The sequence below is a fragment of the Ovis canadensis genome, chromosome 19, assembly GCF_042477335.2.
Source record: "Ovis canadensis isolate MfBH-ARS-UI-01 breed Bighorn chromosome 19, ARS-UI_OviCan_v2, whole genome shotgun sequence".
Lineage (NCBI taxonomy): Eukaryota > Metazoa > Chordata > Mammalia > Artiodactyla > Bovidae > Ovis > Ovis canadensis.
In genome coordinates this window covers 41,691,806-41,707,310 of record NC_091263.1, presented here as the reverse complement: position 1 = coordinate 41,707,310, position 15,505 = coordinate 41,691,806, and positions in this window count along the sequence as shown.

Genomic DNA, 15,505 nt, shown 5'->3' with positions numbered 1-15,505 from the left:
GAAGCGTTTACTTAGGACCTACCAGACAATACCTACTGTTGGAGATGCAAATGTGAACAAAATATCAGAGAGCTTTCCATACTGAAACTTACTAATTATGAAAGAAACAGACAAAAATGATAGAAGATCAGTAAACATACTTATTGCACATTATGAAAAGTCCTCCTAAGAAAATTAAGTCATTCCTAAGACAAAGAGTAATAAAAGATTTGGGAGAAACATGGGATAACCAGTTTAAATAGAGAAGTCAGGAGTGTATTCTCTGAAGAGGTTACATTTATGCTGAGACCTGAACTATGAGAAGGAGACATGTAGAGACTGAGAAGAACATTCTACCAAAAAAATATGTACAAAGGATTTGAGATGGGAAAGAAGTTAAAAAAATTAAGATAGAGTGAATGGAGCCTGGAGTGGCTGGAGTGAAGAGCAAGTAAGTTGGAAGAACAACTTATTGCAGATAAGGATAAGGCTTGCTTTCACCAAGATCTTTCTTTCTCTTCCTTGATTTTTCTTTATTTTCTGATCTGTGTTTAAGGAGGTAGTTGGGCCTCCTTGGGCCCAACAGCTTCCTTGGGCCTCTTGCTCTCCTATATGTCTGGCTGGCTCTGCTAAAGCTACAAGCTTTTGCAGCCCTTTTCAGGTATTTCTCAGGGTTATTTATTCAGCCAGTAACCTTGACAGATGAGGTTACTTCTTGTCTGGACAAAGAGCAGGCTTGCTTACTATTTGTTATAAAAACAATGGATTTCCCCAACTCAGAGTTCTCAACTATGATGCAGACCCACTACGTGTGTAGCATCACACACATTAGCCACCACCCCCACCACAGGACTTGGGAGCAAGGGTAACTGAGGTAGATACACAGATATATCAATATTCATGATGCTGATTGTGCTGTAAGTGTAAAGTCATGTGTCTCTGACCCAGGCATCTTGTTTCTTAACCAGCATTCATGAACAGTAACAGGATCACATTAGCTTGCAAGGAAATGGCAACCCATTCCAGTGTTCTTGCCTGGAGAATTCCAGGGTCAGGGGAGCCTGGTGAGCTGCTGTCTATGGGGTCGCACAGAGTCGGACACAACTGAAGCGACTTAGCAGCAGCAGCAGCAGCAGTGTAAAGTAAATCAATTCCCAGCCCTGACACTATGTTTGTTAACTCTTCAGCAATTTGGGGGAAATGATAGAAAAGATAAGAGTTTGCCTTTTTAAGAGTTTAAGCCAGAGATTTGACTGAATACAGTCACATTAACTTTTAGTGTGATTTTTAATAAGGAATGACATATGAGAATATTATTAAGGTTTGGTTACCAAGGAGATCAGTCCTGGGCATTCATTGGAGGGACTGATGTTGAAGCTGAAACTCCAATACTTTGGCCACCTGATGCGAAGAGCTGACTTATTGGAAAAGACCCTGATGCTGGGAAAGGTTGAGGGCAGGAGGAGAAGGGGATGACAGAGGATGAGATGATTGGATGGCATCACTGACACAATGGACATGGGTTTGGGTGGACTCCAGGAGTTGGTGATGGACACGGAGGCCTGGCGTGCTGAGGTTCATGGGGTCGCAAAGAGTCAGACACGACTGAGCGACTGAACTGAACTGAACTATCTGTGACTAGATGCAAAAATATCATTTGATTACCTTCAGAGAGATAATAAATAATATATTATTTTGTAAAAAATAAAGAATTTCTGTTTTGTGAGTAGATTTTCATCTTGAATTTACAGTGTTGAAATACAAATAACCAATTTAGTTTTGCTATATACTACCTGGAAAGCTTTATTTTATTGAAGTATCTGTACCACAAATGTATATTTTTCTAAGGCATTCTTATTTCTGTAGTTTCGATTTATTTTGCATAATAATGATACATTAAAATACATGGATATCTAAGGACTCTTTCAATAACAAAGTATTGGAGATTGACACTTTATTTCTTTTAAAACTTGTCATTTTTAATAAGTTATGTTGAATTCTCAAAAATTCTCTGAACTAGAAAAAAATATCTCAAAATTTGTATGGAGATGCAAAAGACCGCAAATTGCAAAGCAATCTTGGGAAAGGAAAATTGAGCTGAAGAAAGCAGGCTCCAAGAGTTCAGACTATACTGCAAAGCTACTGTCATCAAAACAGTATGGTATTGGCACAAAAGCAGAAATATAGATCAGTGGGACAGGATAGAAAACCCAGAAAAAAAACAGAAATAAGTACCAATGGTCAATTAATTATGACAAAGGAGGCAAGACTACAAAATGTTAGAGGAACAGTCTCCTTAACAAATGGTGCTGGGAATTCTGGACAGCTACATGTAAAAAAAAAAAAAAAAGTGAAATTAGATCATTCTTTAACTCCGTATACAATAATAAACTCAAAATGGATTAATACCTAAATGTAATACTTCAGTTCAGTTCAGTTCAGTCACTCAGTCCTGTCTGGCTCTTTGAGACCCCATGAATCGCAGCACACCAGGCCTCCCTGTCTATCACCAACTCCCGGAGTTCACTCAGACTTGCGTCCATCGAGTCAGTGATGCCATCCAGCCATCTCATCCTCGGTCGTCCCCTTCTCCTCCTGCCCCCAATCCCTCCCAGCATCAGAGTCTTTTCCAATGAGTCAACTCTTCACATGAGGTGGCCTAAGTACTGGAGCTTCAGCTTTAGCATCATTCCTTCCAAAGAAATCCCAGGGTTGATCTTCAGAATGGAGTGGTTGGATCTCCTTGCAGTCCAAGGAACTCTCAAGAGTCTTCTCCAACACCACAGTTCAAAAGCATCAATTCTTTGGTGCTCAGCCGTCTTCACAGTCCAACTCTCACATCCATACATGACTACTGGAAAAACCATAGCCTTGACTAGATGGACCTTAGTGGGCAAAGTAATGTCTCTGCTTCTGAATATGCTATCTAGGTTGGTCATAACTTTTCTTCCAAGGAGTAAGCATCTTTTAATTTCATGGCTGCAATCACCATCTGCAGTGAGTTTGGAGCCCAAAAATATAAAGTCTGACACTGTTTCCACTGTTTCCCCTTCTGTTTCCCATGGAGTGATGGGACCAGATGCCATGATCTTCGTTTTCTGAATTTGAGCTTTAAGCCAACTTTTTCACTCTCCTCTTTTACTTTCATCAAGAAGCTTTTTAGTTCCTCTTCACTTTCTGCCATACTATAAAACTTTTAGAAGAAAATATATGCAGAACTCTCTCTGACATAAAACACAACATCTTTTTGGATCTCTCTCTCAGAATAATCAAAATAAAAACAAAAATAAACAAATGAGACCTACTTAAATTCAAAAGCTTTTGCACAGCCAAGGAAACAATAAAGTAAATGAAAAGACAACCCACAGACTGGGAGAAAATATTTACAAATGATGTACCCGAAAGGGGATTAATCTCCAAAATTTACAAACAGCTCATGGCACTTAACAGCATCAAAACAAACAATCCACTCAAAAAATGGGCAGAAGACCTAAATAGACATTTCCCACAAGAAGAGATACAGATGGCCAGTAGTCACATGAAAAGATGTTCAACATTGCTAATTAATAGAGAAATGCAAGTCAAATGAAATATCACCTCACACCAGCTAGAATGGGTATCATCAAAAAATCCACAAACAATAAATACTGGAGAGAGTGTGTAGAGAAGGTAACCCTTCTGCACTGCTGGTGGGAATGTAAAGTGGTACAGCCACTATGGAGGTGGTAGGTATGGAGGTTCTTTAAAATACTTAGTATAGAGCTATCATATGATCTTGCAGTCCCACTCCTGGGCATATATTCAGAGAAAAACATGATCTGAAAGGATATATGCACCCCATTATTCATTGCAGCATTGTTTACAAAAGCCAAGACATGGAAGCAACCTCAATGTCCATCAACAGATGAATGGATAAAGAAGATGTGTTACATATATACAAGAGAATATTACACAGCCATTAAAAAGAACAAAATAATGCCTTTTGCAGCGACATGGATAGACCTAGAGAGTGTCATGCTGAATGAAGTAAGTCAAAAAAGGAGAAATATTGTATGATATCCTTTATATGTGCAGTCTGAAATAAATGATGCAAATGAACTTACTTACAAAACAAAACAAGTTCACAAACTTAGAAAACAAGCTTATGGTTTCTGGGGGAAATGACAGGGAGAACAGATAGTTTGGAATGGACATGTATACACTAATATATTCAAAATGGGCAACCAACAAGAATCTACTGTATAGCACAGGGCACGCTGCTTAATGTTCCATGGCAGTCTGGATGGGAGGGGATTTGGGGGAGAATGGACACACATATATGTGTATGGCTGAGTCCCTTCACCATTCACCTGAAACTATCACAGTATTGTTTGATAATTAGCTATAACCCAATACAAAATAAAAAGCTTTAAAAAAAGTCTCTGAGACTCAACATGTAAGGGCATGAACATTTTATTCAGGTCATTGCAACAGGAAAAACTGTCAAAGGAAATAAGTGTCTCCTCAAACCTGGTGAATAAGAGGGACTTCTTAGGGGAAGGGAACAAAAGGAGCAACACACTTGCTGTAATTTGGTGGGTTTTAGTGAGGCCAAGACTTCAATCGTGCTTGAAAGGAGAAGGATTTTATGTAATTGTGTGTGTGCATGTGTGTGTGTGTGTGTGTGTGAGAGAGAGAGAGAGAGAGAGAGAGAGAGAGAGAGAGATCTTGCCCATTGTCAATTCTTCACATCCTGTTCTTAGAATTTTTGACTTAAGGAAGACATTTAGAAAAAGGCAGTATTTATTAACATGAAATCGAACATTTTTTCCTCAAAATGTTCACTTCTGTTTAAGATTCTTTTGAAGACTGACTAAAGGATCGATATTATTTTTTAAATGTATCTGTTAATATTACAGATGTTGTATTACCAGATTGCCAATAAACTTATTTTTAAAATAAATGAAACTTCTAGACAAATACAGTTATTTAATATTCTGCAAGATATGTTTTGAACCTCCCCTTGTGAAACCTTACATGAATGAACATTTCACTGATTAACTGTGGAACAGTGATTTATCCTACCTCAAACTTGGGAGTCTAAATATAATCATTTCATTACTGGTAACAAATCACCTTAAGAGCAGTTACAGCTAGAATATTTCCTCACATCTGGAATTAAATGTTGAATGCAACTTTCGGCTCTATCTCCCTTTATCATGCTGCAATGAACCCGAAGGATAATTTACTTCCCATCTGCCTTTATTTCTTATTCTGTCGATCTTACACTTTTTTTTCCATTTTTTCTTTCATGAGAATATATTCTCCATTCCAGTCTTCCTTTTTTTTTCACTTAGTAGAATTAGGCAGCTCATTTTCAGTAAGACATCACGCTAAAGGATCATGCTTTCATTAGCATAACATAAATACTCTCTGTTTCAATTAATCAGCAGACTTTATAATCTAAATTTTTTAAGCATCTTTTTTCTTAATTTTCTCCTATAGATGAATAGGACTTTGAAATTTGTAAAAAAAAAAAAAAATACTGTTAGTCCTATCTAAATGAGTCCATCTAAATGATATTCACATAACCTAGGCATATTTTTCCGATAATGGATCTATTACTACTTTTTTCTCCATTTAGACTTTGTCAATACTAACTAGCACATGACATGATACTATCTGCATCTAAATCTCTTCAAGGAGAGGGGCAAATTTAATAACATCACTTTTAAATTTCAATCAGAGTTACAATCAATGAAGAAAAACTTGGAGAGTCTGATGGGGTGTATAATGGGTTATTTCACAGTTTGGTCTTCCTCTGTCAAATTGTAGGTGGTGCAGTACAGTGGTGAAGGACATGGTTTTGTGGTCAGTGTCACCTGATGACTTTAGTCTTAACTGTTTAACTGAATCTGTGAGCTGGGGCAAATACCTAAGCCTTATTTTCTCATCTTTACAATGGGAACCATACCTTGACCAGAGAGTGACTGTAACAATATGTATTAATAGATCAATAATTTTTATTTCTCTATTATTACTATTACTGATACTAAGGCAGAGCCTCTGTAATGTGCATATTTACTACCAATCTCAGATGCCTGTTTTGAAACAGCAAGTCAGTTACTTAATTTTTACATATTACATAGATAATGTCTTAATGACTCTATTTGAAATTGAATAATAAATCTAAATAGATGTTATCTTGGCCTCAGTTTAGACTACTGGGCATTTGGATTATGAACTTTGACACTTTAAGTAATTCATTTTAATGTGTCAGATATTTTCAACCTGTTAAAAATATTTTATTGTATAGTTTTTTTGTTGTTGTTCTGTTACTTTTCTTCAAACCTGACATCAGTGCCTTACAATAATATGTAAGTTTTTGTAACCCAATGAAAACATGAGGAGAAAAACTAATAGAAATTTCTCCAAAGAACACATACAGATGACTGACAGACACATGAAAAGATGCTCAACATCACGAATTATTAGAGAAATGCAAATCAAAACTACAATGAGGCATCACCTCATACTAGTCAAAATGGCCAACATTAAACAAATCTACAAATGATAAATGCTGAAGCAGGAGTGAAGAAAAGCCTACGTGCACTTAGTGGAGTGTAAATCAACATAGCCACTATGTAAAACAGTATGGAGATTCCTTTAATAAAAGCTAAATATAGAACTACCATATAACCCAGCAATCCCACTACTGGGCATACACCCAGAGAAAACCATAATTCAAAAAGATACGTGTATCCCAATGTTGATAGCAGCACTATTTGCAATAGCCGGAACATGGAAGCAACCTAAATGTCCTTCAACAGAGGAATGGATAAAGAAGATGCAATACATATACACAATGGAGCCATTAAAGAATGAAATTGGGCCATTTGCAGAGACATGGATGGACCTAGAGAATATCACACAGAATGAAGTAAGTCATAAGAAGAAAAACGAGTATCGTTATTAATGCATATCTGTAAAAATCTAGAAAAACAGTGTAGATGAACTTATGTGCAAAGCAGAAATGAAGATATAGATGTAGAGATCAAATAAAGGGACTCCAAGGGGAAACGTGGGGTGGGAGGAATTGGGAGCCTGGAATTGACACATATACACTATTCACTGTTGTTATTCAGCCAAGCCGTGTCCAACTCTTTGCAACCCCGTGGACTGCAGCATGCCAGGCTTCCTTGTCCATCACCATTTCCCGGAGTTTGCCCAAGGTTATGTTCACTGAATCGGTGATGCCATCCAGCCACCACATCCTCTGTCACCCTCTTCTCCTTCTGCTTTCAATCTTTCGCAGCATCAGGGTCTTTTTCCAATGAGTCATCCATTTGCATCAGGTGGCCAAACTATTGGAGCTTCACCTTTAGTACCAGTCCTTCCAAAGAGTATTCAGGGTTTATTTCCTTTAAGATTGCCTGGATTGATCTCTTTGTTTTCCAAGGGAGTCTCAAGGGTCTTTTCCAGCATCACAGTTCGAAAGCTTCAATTCCTCGGTGTTCTGCCTTTACTGTCTGGCTCTCGGAGCTTTACATAACTACTGGGAAGACCATAGGCTTGACTATATGGACGTTTGTTGGGAAAGTGATGCTTTTTAACACACTGTCTACGTTTGTCATAACTTTCCTGCCAAGAAGCAAGTGACTTCTAATTTCACTATTGATATTATGTATAAACTAAATAACTAATGAGAACATATTGTATAACAGGAAACTCTACTTAATGCACTGTGGTGACCTGGGAAGGAAGCCCAATAAGGACACAGTATTTGTGTATGTATGGCTGGTTCATTTTGCAGTACAGTAATAGCCAACACAACATTGTAAGCAACTCAAGGTCAGGAGGGGTGGCTATGAGGAGATACCCCTCTTACAAGGTAAGGAGCAGTGGCTGCACTTTGCTGGAGCAGCCATGAAGAGATACCCCATGTCCAAGGTAAGATAAACCCAAGTAGGATGGTAGGTGTTGTGAGAGGGCATCGGAGGGCAGACACACTGAAACTATAATCACAGAAAACTAGTCAATCTGATCACATGGACCACAGCCTTGTCTAACTCAATGAAACTAAGCCGTGCCGTGTGGGGCCACCCAAGATGGGCAGGTCATGGTGGAGAGGTCTGACAGAATGTGGTCCACTGGAGAAGGGAATGGCAAACCACTTCAGTATTCTTGCCTTGAGAACCCCATGAACAGTATGAAAAGGTAAAATGATAGGATACTGAAAGAGGAACTCCCCAGGTTGGTAGGTGCCCAATATGCTACCGGAGATCAGTAGAGAAATAACTCCAGAAAGGATGAAGGGATGGAGCCAACACAAAAACAATACCCAGTTGAGGATGTGACTGGTGATAGAAGCAAGGTCCAATGCTGTAAAGAGCAATGCTGCATAAGAACCTGGAATGTTAGGTCCATGAATCAAGGCAAATTGGCAGTGGTCAAACAAGAGATGGCAAGGGTGAATGTTCACATTCTAGGAATCAGTGAACTAAAATGGACTGGAATGGCTGAATTTAACTCAGATGATCATTATATCTACTACTGTGGGAAGGAAGCCCTTAAAAGAAATGGAGTAGCCATCATGGTCAACAATAGATCCGAAATGCAGTACTTGGATGCAACTGAAAAAACGACAGAATGATCTCTGTTCGTTTCTAAGGCAAACCATTCAATGTCACAGTAATCCAAGTCTATGCCCCAACCAGTAACGCTGAAGAAGCTGAAGATGAATGGTTCTATGTAGACCAACAAGACCTTTTAGAATGAACAGCCAAAAAAGACATCCTTTTCATTATAGGGGACTGGAATGCAAAAGTAGGAAGTCAAGAAACACCTGGGGTAACAGGCAAATTTGGCCTTGGAATATGCAATGAAGCAGGGCAAAGACTAATAGAGCTTTACCAAGAGAACACACTGGTCATAGCAAACACCCTCTTCCAACAACACAAAAGAAGACTCTACACATGGACATCACCAGATGCTCAACACTGAAATCAGGTTGATTATATTCTTTGTAGCCAAAGATGGAGAAGCTTTATACAGTCAGTAAAAACAAGACTGGGAGCTGATTGTGGATCAGATCATGAATTCCTATTGCCAAATTCAGACTTACATTGAAGGAATTGGGGAAACCACTAGACCATTCACGTATGACCTAAATCAAATCTGTTATGATTATACACTGGAAGTGAAAAATAGATATAAGGGCCTAGATATGATAGAGTGCCTGATGAACTATGGGCGGAGCTTTGTGACATTGTACAGGAGACAGGGATCAAGACCATCCCCATGGAAAAAAGATGCGAAAAAGCAAAATGACTGTCTGGGGAGGCCTTAAAAATAGCTGCAAAAAGAAGAGAAGTGAAAACCAAAGGAGAAAAGGAAAGATATAAGCATCTGAATGCAGAGCTCAAAGAATAGCAAGGAGAGATAAGAAAACCTTCCTCAGTGATCAATGCAAAGAAATAGAGGAAAACAACAGAATGGGAAAGACTAGAGATCTCTTCAAAAAAATTAGAGATACCAAGGGAACATTTCATGCAAAATGGGCTTGATAAAGGACAGAAATGGTATGGACCTAACAGAAGCAGAAGATATTAAGAAGAGGTGGCAAGAATATACAGAAGAACTGTACAAAAAAGAGCTTCTCAACCAAGATAATCACGATGGTGTGATCACTCACCTAGAGCCAGACATCCTGGATTGTCAAGTCAAGTGGGCCTTAGAAAGCATCACTACGAACAAAGCTAGTGGAGGTGACGGAATTCCAGTTGAGCTGTTTCAAATCCTGAAAGATGATGCTGTGAAAGTGCTGCACCCAATACATCAGCAAATTTGGACAACTCAGCAGTGGCCACAGCACTGGAAAAGGTCAGTTTTCATTGCAATCCCAAAGAAAGGCAATGCCAAAGAATGCTCAAACTACCGCACAATTGCACTCATCTCACAGGCTAGTAAAGTAATGCTCAAAATTCTCCAAGTCAGGCTTCAGCAATATGCTGAATCGTGAACTTCCATATGTTCAAGCTGGTTTTAGAAAAGGCAGAGGAACAAGAGATCAAATTGCCAACATCCGCTGGATCATGGAAAAAGCAAGAGAGTTCCAGAAAAACATCTATTTCTGCTTTATTGACTGTGCCAAAGCCTTTGACTGCATGGATCACAATAAACTGTGGAAAATTCTGAAAGAGATGGGAATACCAGAGCCCCTGACCTGCCTCTTGAGAAACCTATATGAGGGTCAGGAAGCAACAGTTAGAACTGGACATTGAACAGATTGGTTCCAAATAGGAAAAGGAGTATGCTAAGGCTGTATATTGTCACCCTGGTTATTTAACTTATATGCAGAGTACATCATGAGAAACGCTGGGCTGGAAGAAGCACAAGCTGGAATCAAGATTGCTGGGAGAAATATCAATAACCTCAGATATACAGATGACATCACCCTTATGGCAGAAAGTGAAGAGGAACTAAAAAGCCTCTTGATAAAAGTGAAAAGGGAGAGTGAAAAATTTGGCTTAAAGCTCAACTTTCAGAAAATGAAGATCATGGCATCTGGTCCCATCACTTCATGGGAAATAGATGGGGAAACAGTGGAAACAGTGTCAGACTTTATTTCCTTGGGCTCGAAAATCACTGCAGATGGTGATTGCAGCCATGAAATTTAAAGACACTTACTCTTTGGAAGGAAAGTTATGATCAACCTAGATAGTATATTGAAAAGCAGAGACATTACTTTGCCAACAAAGGTCCGTCTAGTTAAGGCTATTGTTTTTCCAGTGGTCATGTATGGATATGAGAGTTAGACTGTGAAGAAAGCTGAGTGTCGAAGAATTGATGCTTTTGAATTGAGGTGTGGAGAAGACTCTTGAGAGTTCCTTGGACTGCAAGGAGACCCAACCGATCCATTTAAAGGAGATCAGTCCTGGGTTTTCATTGGAAGGACTGATGCTAAAGCTGAAACTCCAGTACTTTGGCCACCTCATGCGAAGAATTGACTCATTGGAAAAGACTCTGATGCTGGGAGGGTTTGGGGGCAGGAGCAGAAGGGGACGACAGAGGGTGAGATAGCTGGATGGCATCACCGGCCGGCATCACCGGCCAATGGACATGGGTTTGTATGGACTCCAGGTGTTAGTGATGGACAGGGAGGCCTGGTGCACTGTGATTCATGGGGTCACAAATAGTCGAACACGACTGAAGTACTTAACTGAACTGATACTATTATCAAAATGACTTTAAGATAACAATATGTATTTTTTTGCATTTTGTTATTATATTTGTTGAAGAAGGGAGAGTTCATAGTCTTAATTTTTAAGTTTGTTTTCCTCCTAGGTTCAATGATTGTATTGTTATAAAATGTTTCCTTCATACTTGAAAGCCAAATACATAATGAAGGTGGCAACATAGAGTCATGCGGAAAGACTACAAGTTGTAGCTGGAAGCTTGGAATCACAGCCTAGTTTCCTTGCTCACTGGTCATGAGGTCTTAGACTAGTTATTTACTGAAAAAATGTCAGTTTCTTTGTTGATAACCTGAGGATAGTAATATACTCATAGGTTTATAGAGGAGATTTAAGGAAGAAAAAATAATATTGTAAATAGTAGAACATATACAAATGTAAATTGTTACCATGAAAGTGACTCACATATCTGCAACTCAAATTTTCTAGTTAAAAAAAAAAAAAAGCAAGTATTGCTGAGGATGTAGAGAAATTAGAACCCTTGTAGTCTAGGTGCTATAGAAAACTGTATGGTGGTTTCTCAAAAAAATATTAAACAGAATTGCCATATGATCCAGCAATTCTACTTCTGGTTGTATATTTAAAATAATTCGAAGCAGGGTCTCTAAGAACTGCATCCATATTCTTAGAACTACTATACGCAATATCCAAAAGGTAGAAGCAACCCAAGTTTCCACTGACAACTGAATAGATAAATAAAACAGAATTTATACTACAATGGGATATTATTCAGCCTTATATATGAAAGAAATCCTGATATTTCAGGAAGGGGGACCCCATCTAGGGCCTAAAAGCAGTCTCTTGTCTAACACTCACAAATGAATTATCTGAGGAGACACATGTGAAAGAGACTTTATTGGGAGAGGGTGCCCAGGTGGAGAACAAGAGAATAAGGAAACCCAGGAAAATTGCTCTGCCACACGGCTCACAGCCTCAGGTTTTATGGTGATGGGATTAATTTTTGGATTGTCTTTGGCCAACCCTTCTGACTCAGGGTCATTCCTAGTGGTGCATTCATTGCTCAGCCAAATGGATGCGAGTGAGAAGGATTCTGGGAGGTGGTAAGACTTGTAGTGTCTACTTTTGACCTTTTCTGAACTCTTCCAGCTGGTGGTGGCCTATTAGTTCTGTGCCCCTTATCAGGACCTCCTTTCTCAAAATAACTCATGCCAAAGTTTGCTGTGGTGCCTGACCAGGGTGGTCTGTCAGTCAGTGTGTTTCCCCTAACACTGACCCATGCTACAACACAGATGACCCCTGAGGATGGTACACCAAGTGAAATAAACCTGTCACAAAAAGATAAATATTGTTTGATTTCCCTTATGTGAGGTACCTAAAGTAGTCAAGTATTTAGAGAAATAAAGTAGAATAGTAGAAGTTTCTGGGCACTTTGGGGAGGAGATATAGTGGGGAGACATTCTTTAATGGATACATTCCACTGAGAAGAGTTCTGGGGATTGACTGCATAGCAATATGAATGTATAACAATGTGAGTACTCAACTTGCTGCTGAGCTGTACACTTACAAATGGGGAGATGGCAAATTTTTTTGTTATGTGTATTTTACCACAATTTTCTTAAAAATAGCAAATTGTTTTAGTCTGGCCATCCTAAAGGCTATATGAAGTTGAACAGCATAGCATAGTATTTAAAAATGCCTGAAGGGGTGTCAGGCAAAACTTGCTCAATTACTTACACCAGGCTGTTCCTAACTCTGAAGTAAGTAACTCTAAACTTGAGTTACTGCATCTATAAAGTGGGTGGGATCAATGCATCTACTTCAGTAGTGCTATTTTGATGTTTAAAAGAGATATTGTTCTCAAAGCACAGCAGGTTATCTGTATTCATTTGCTAGAGCTGTCATAACAAAATAGTACAGACTGGGAGGCTTAAAAAAAACAGAACTTTTATTTTCCCTCAGAGTTCTAGAGGCTAGAAGTCCAAGATCAAGGTGTTGGCAGTTCGTTTTTCTCTAAGTCCTTTCTCCTTGACTCAGATGCTGCCTCCTTGCTGTGTCCTCTTATGTTCTTTCTTCTCTGCATATGTTTGTCCTCAAATTTCCTCTTTTTATAAAGATATGGGTCATATTGAATTAGGGTCCACCAGAAATACCTCATTTAACTTAATTACTTCTTCAGTTCAATTCAGTTCAGTTGCTCAGTTGTGTCCGACTCTTTGCCACCCCATGAATCACAGCACGCCAGGCCTCCCTGTCCATCACCAATTCCCAGAGTTCACCCAAACTCACGTCCATCGAGTAGGAGATGCCATCCAGCCATCTTATCCTCTGTCATCTCCTTCTGCCCCCAATCCCTCCCACCATCAGAGTCTTTTCCAATGAGTCAACTCTTCACATGAGGTGGCCAAAGTACTGGAGTTTCAGCTTTAGCATCATTCCTTCCAAAGAACACCATGGACTGATCTCCTCTAGAATGGACTGGTTGGATCTCCTTGCTTCTCCAAACATCCTGAGGTACTAGGAGTGAGGGCTTCACCATATGAATGTGAGCAGGCTACACTTTAGCCCATTAATGTGGAGAAGAGAGTGGAGAGTAAGTGCAAACTTGTGTATATTTGTTATTTTCATAGATATAACATATGATGTTATATATAACAAATAACATGATATTCTCATAATTTGTATGTCTTTTTAAATTTATTTATTTTAGTTGGAGGCTAATTACTTTACAATATTGTATGTTTTGAAAATGAAATATGATATGGACAAAGTTATTCATTCAGCAAAATGTGGCTCAATCACTTGAATGGACAAGGGCTTACTATCAGAATTAAAACATGGTTCATGCTTTCTAGAAACTGAAAATGAATGCCATTGTTTTTATCATAACATCTACATAGCAGTCTACATTTTATTCTGTTTCTAAGAACTTTGTAAGGAAGATGTGGGCCTATGTTTTATATGTTGAATATAACATATTTTTCCTACTGCATCTGTTTCTAGGGATGAATTGTGATGGTTTCAAAATGATATCAATCGTTCCATTTAAAACAAGAGTGAGGCAGTCTTGACAATAATCCAAGGATAAAAAATTACACAAAATACTGAGAAATATGGACTCAGGAGACAATATGGCTACATGTCTGTAATATTCCCTTCTGTTCCAAACCTATTCAAACAAGAAAAAGAATATGTATGTACATCATATGTACATACATGTAGCCTGTTCTGCTCCTTTCTCCAAATTGTCAAGGGCAGACTCTTGTAATCGTAATTAGCTTCTTAATTGCAACATGAAAGAAGACAATCTTTACATATCTGAGGAAAACTCAGGCAAGGGGTAAAAAGGGCTGGTGGAAGAGTTAACTTCAGAGGACTCAGGAAGTGCTTTAAGGTAAATGGTCTCAGAGCCATCAGGGAGGATTAGCATCCTAACCTCAACAACAGGCTGGAAAAGTAACCTATTCAAGATTTTTTTTTTTTTCAAGAAAATCTTGTGAAATTATAATAAGAATAAATTTTGCTGAATATCAAAATGGGAACAACAATGGACGAAATTAAGGAGCAAGGAAAGGAAACCCAGAGATTTTTAGAAAATTTACTGCAAAAGTCAAAAGATATGATAACAAGAACTAAAAGGTAATAGGAAGGAGAGGAGGCATGTATAAGTTTCAGTGAGAGGAAGAGAGGATGACAAAGTAATGAGGGGAAAATTTCTAAATGGGCAGCTGATAAGATGAATGAAATGAAAATTATTCGTTTTTTTTTTCTCAACCACTCTGGTGAAAGTCTGGAAATTCAAGGTAAACAGTGAGGAATAAAGAGTACAATACAGAGGAAAGCAAATTGCCTACAAGTAAATGAAAATCCAGATGATATCAGGGTTATTTTCAATAAGAGTCAATGTAATAGAACGGTAACAAAATAATTAAAAATTCAGAATTTCCTCTGGATTCAAGTGTATAATCATTTTTATCATGGAAGGACTCTGAATTTTATCATTTTGTCTTTGAAAGAATTACTCAAGGATATGTATTGGCAATACATGCATACTTAACATACATACAAAGAAAGAAAGGAAGTGAAATTAGAAACTTGATAACAAAAGCATGTGGCAGGCAAAGAGCCTAGTAAAAACTTCCTTCTAGTTAAATCTAAAACATATTGCTGCACAGGAAAAAATAAATTTATTTTATTTTTATAAAAAGTACATGTAAACATATGAAAGTCTGAGATAGAAAAGACAAGACAGGAATAAACAGAAATAGGAAGGATACAGTGAACTTCAATTGTATGGAGGAGATTTAAAAATAAGTGACTGCTATCTTGCCAAA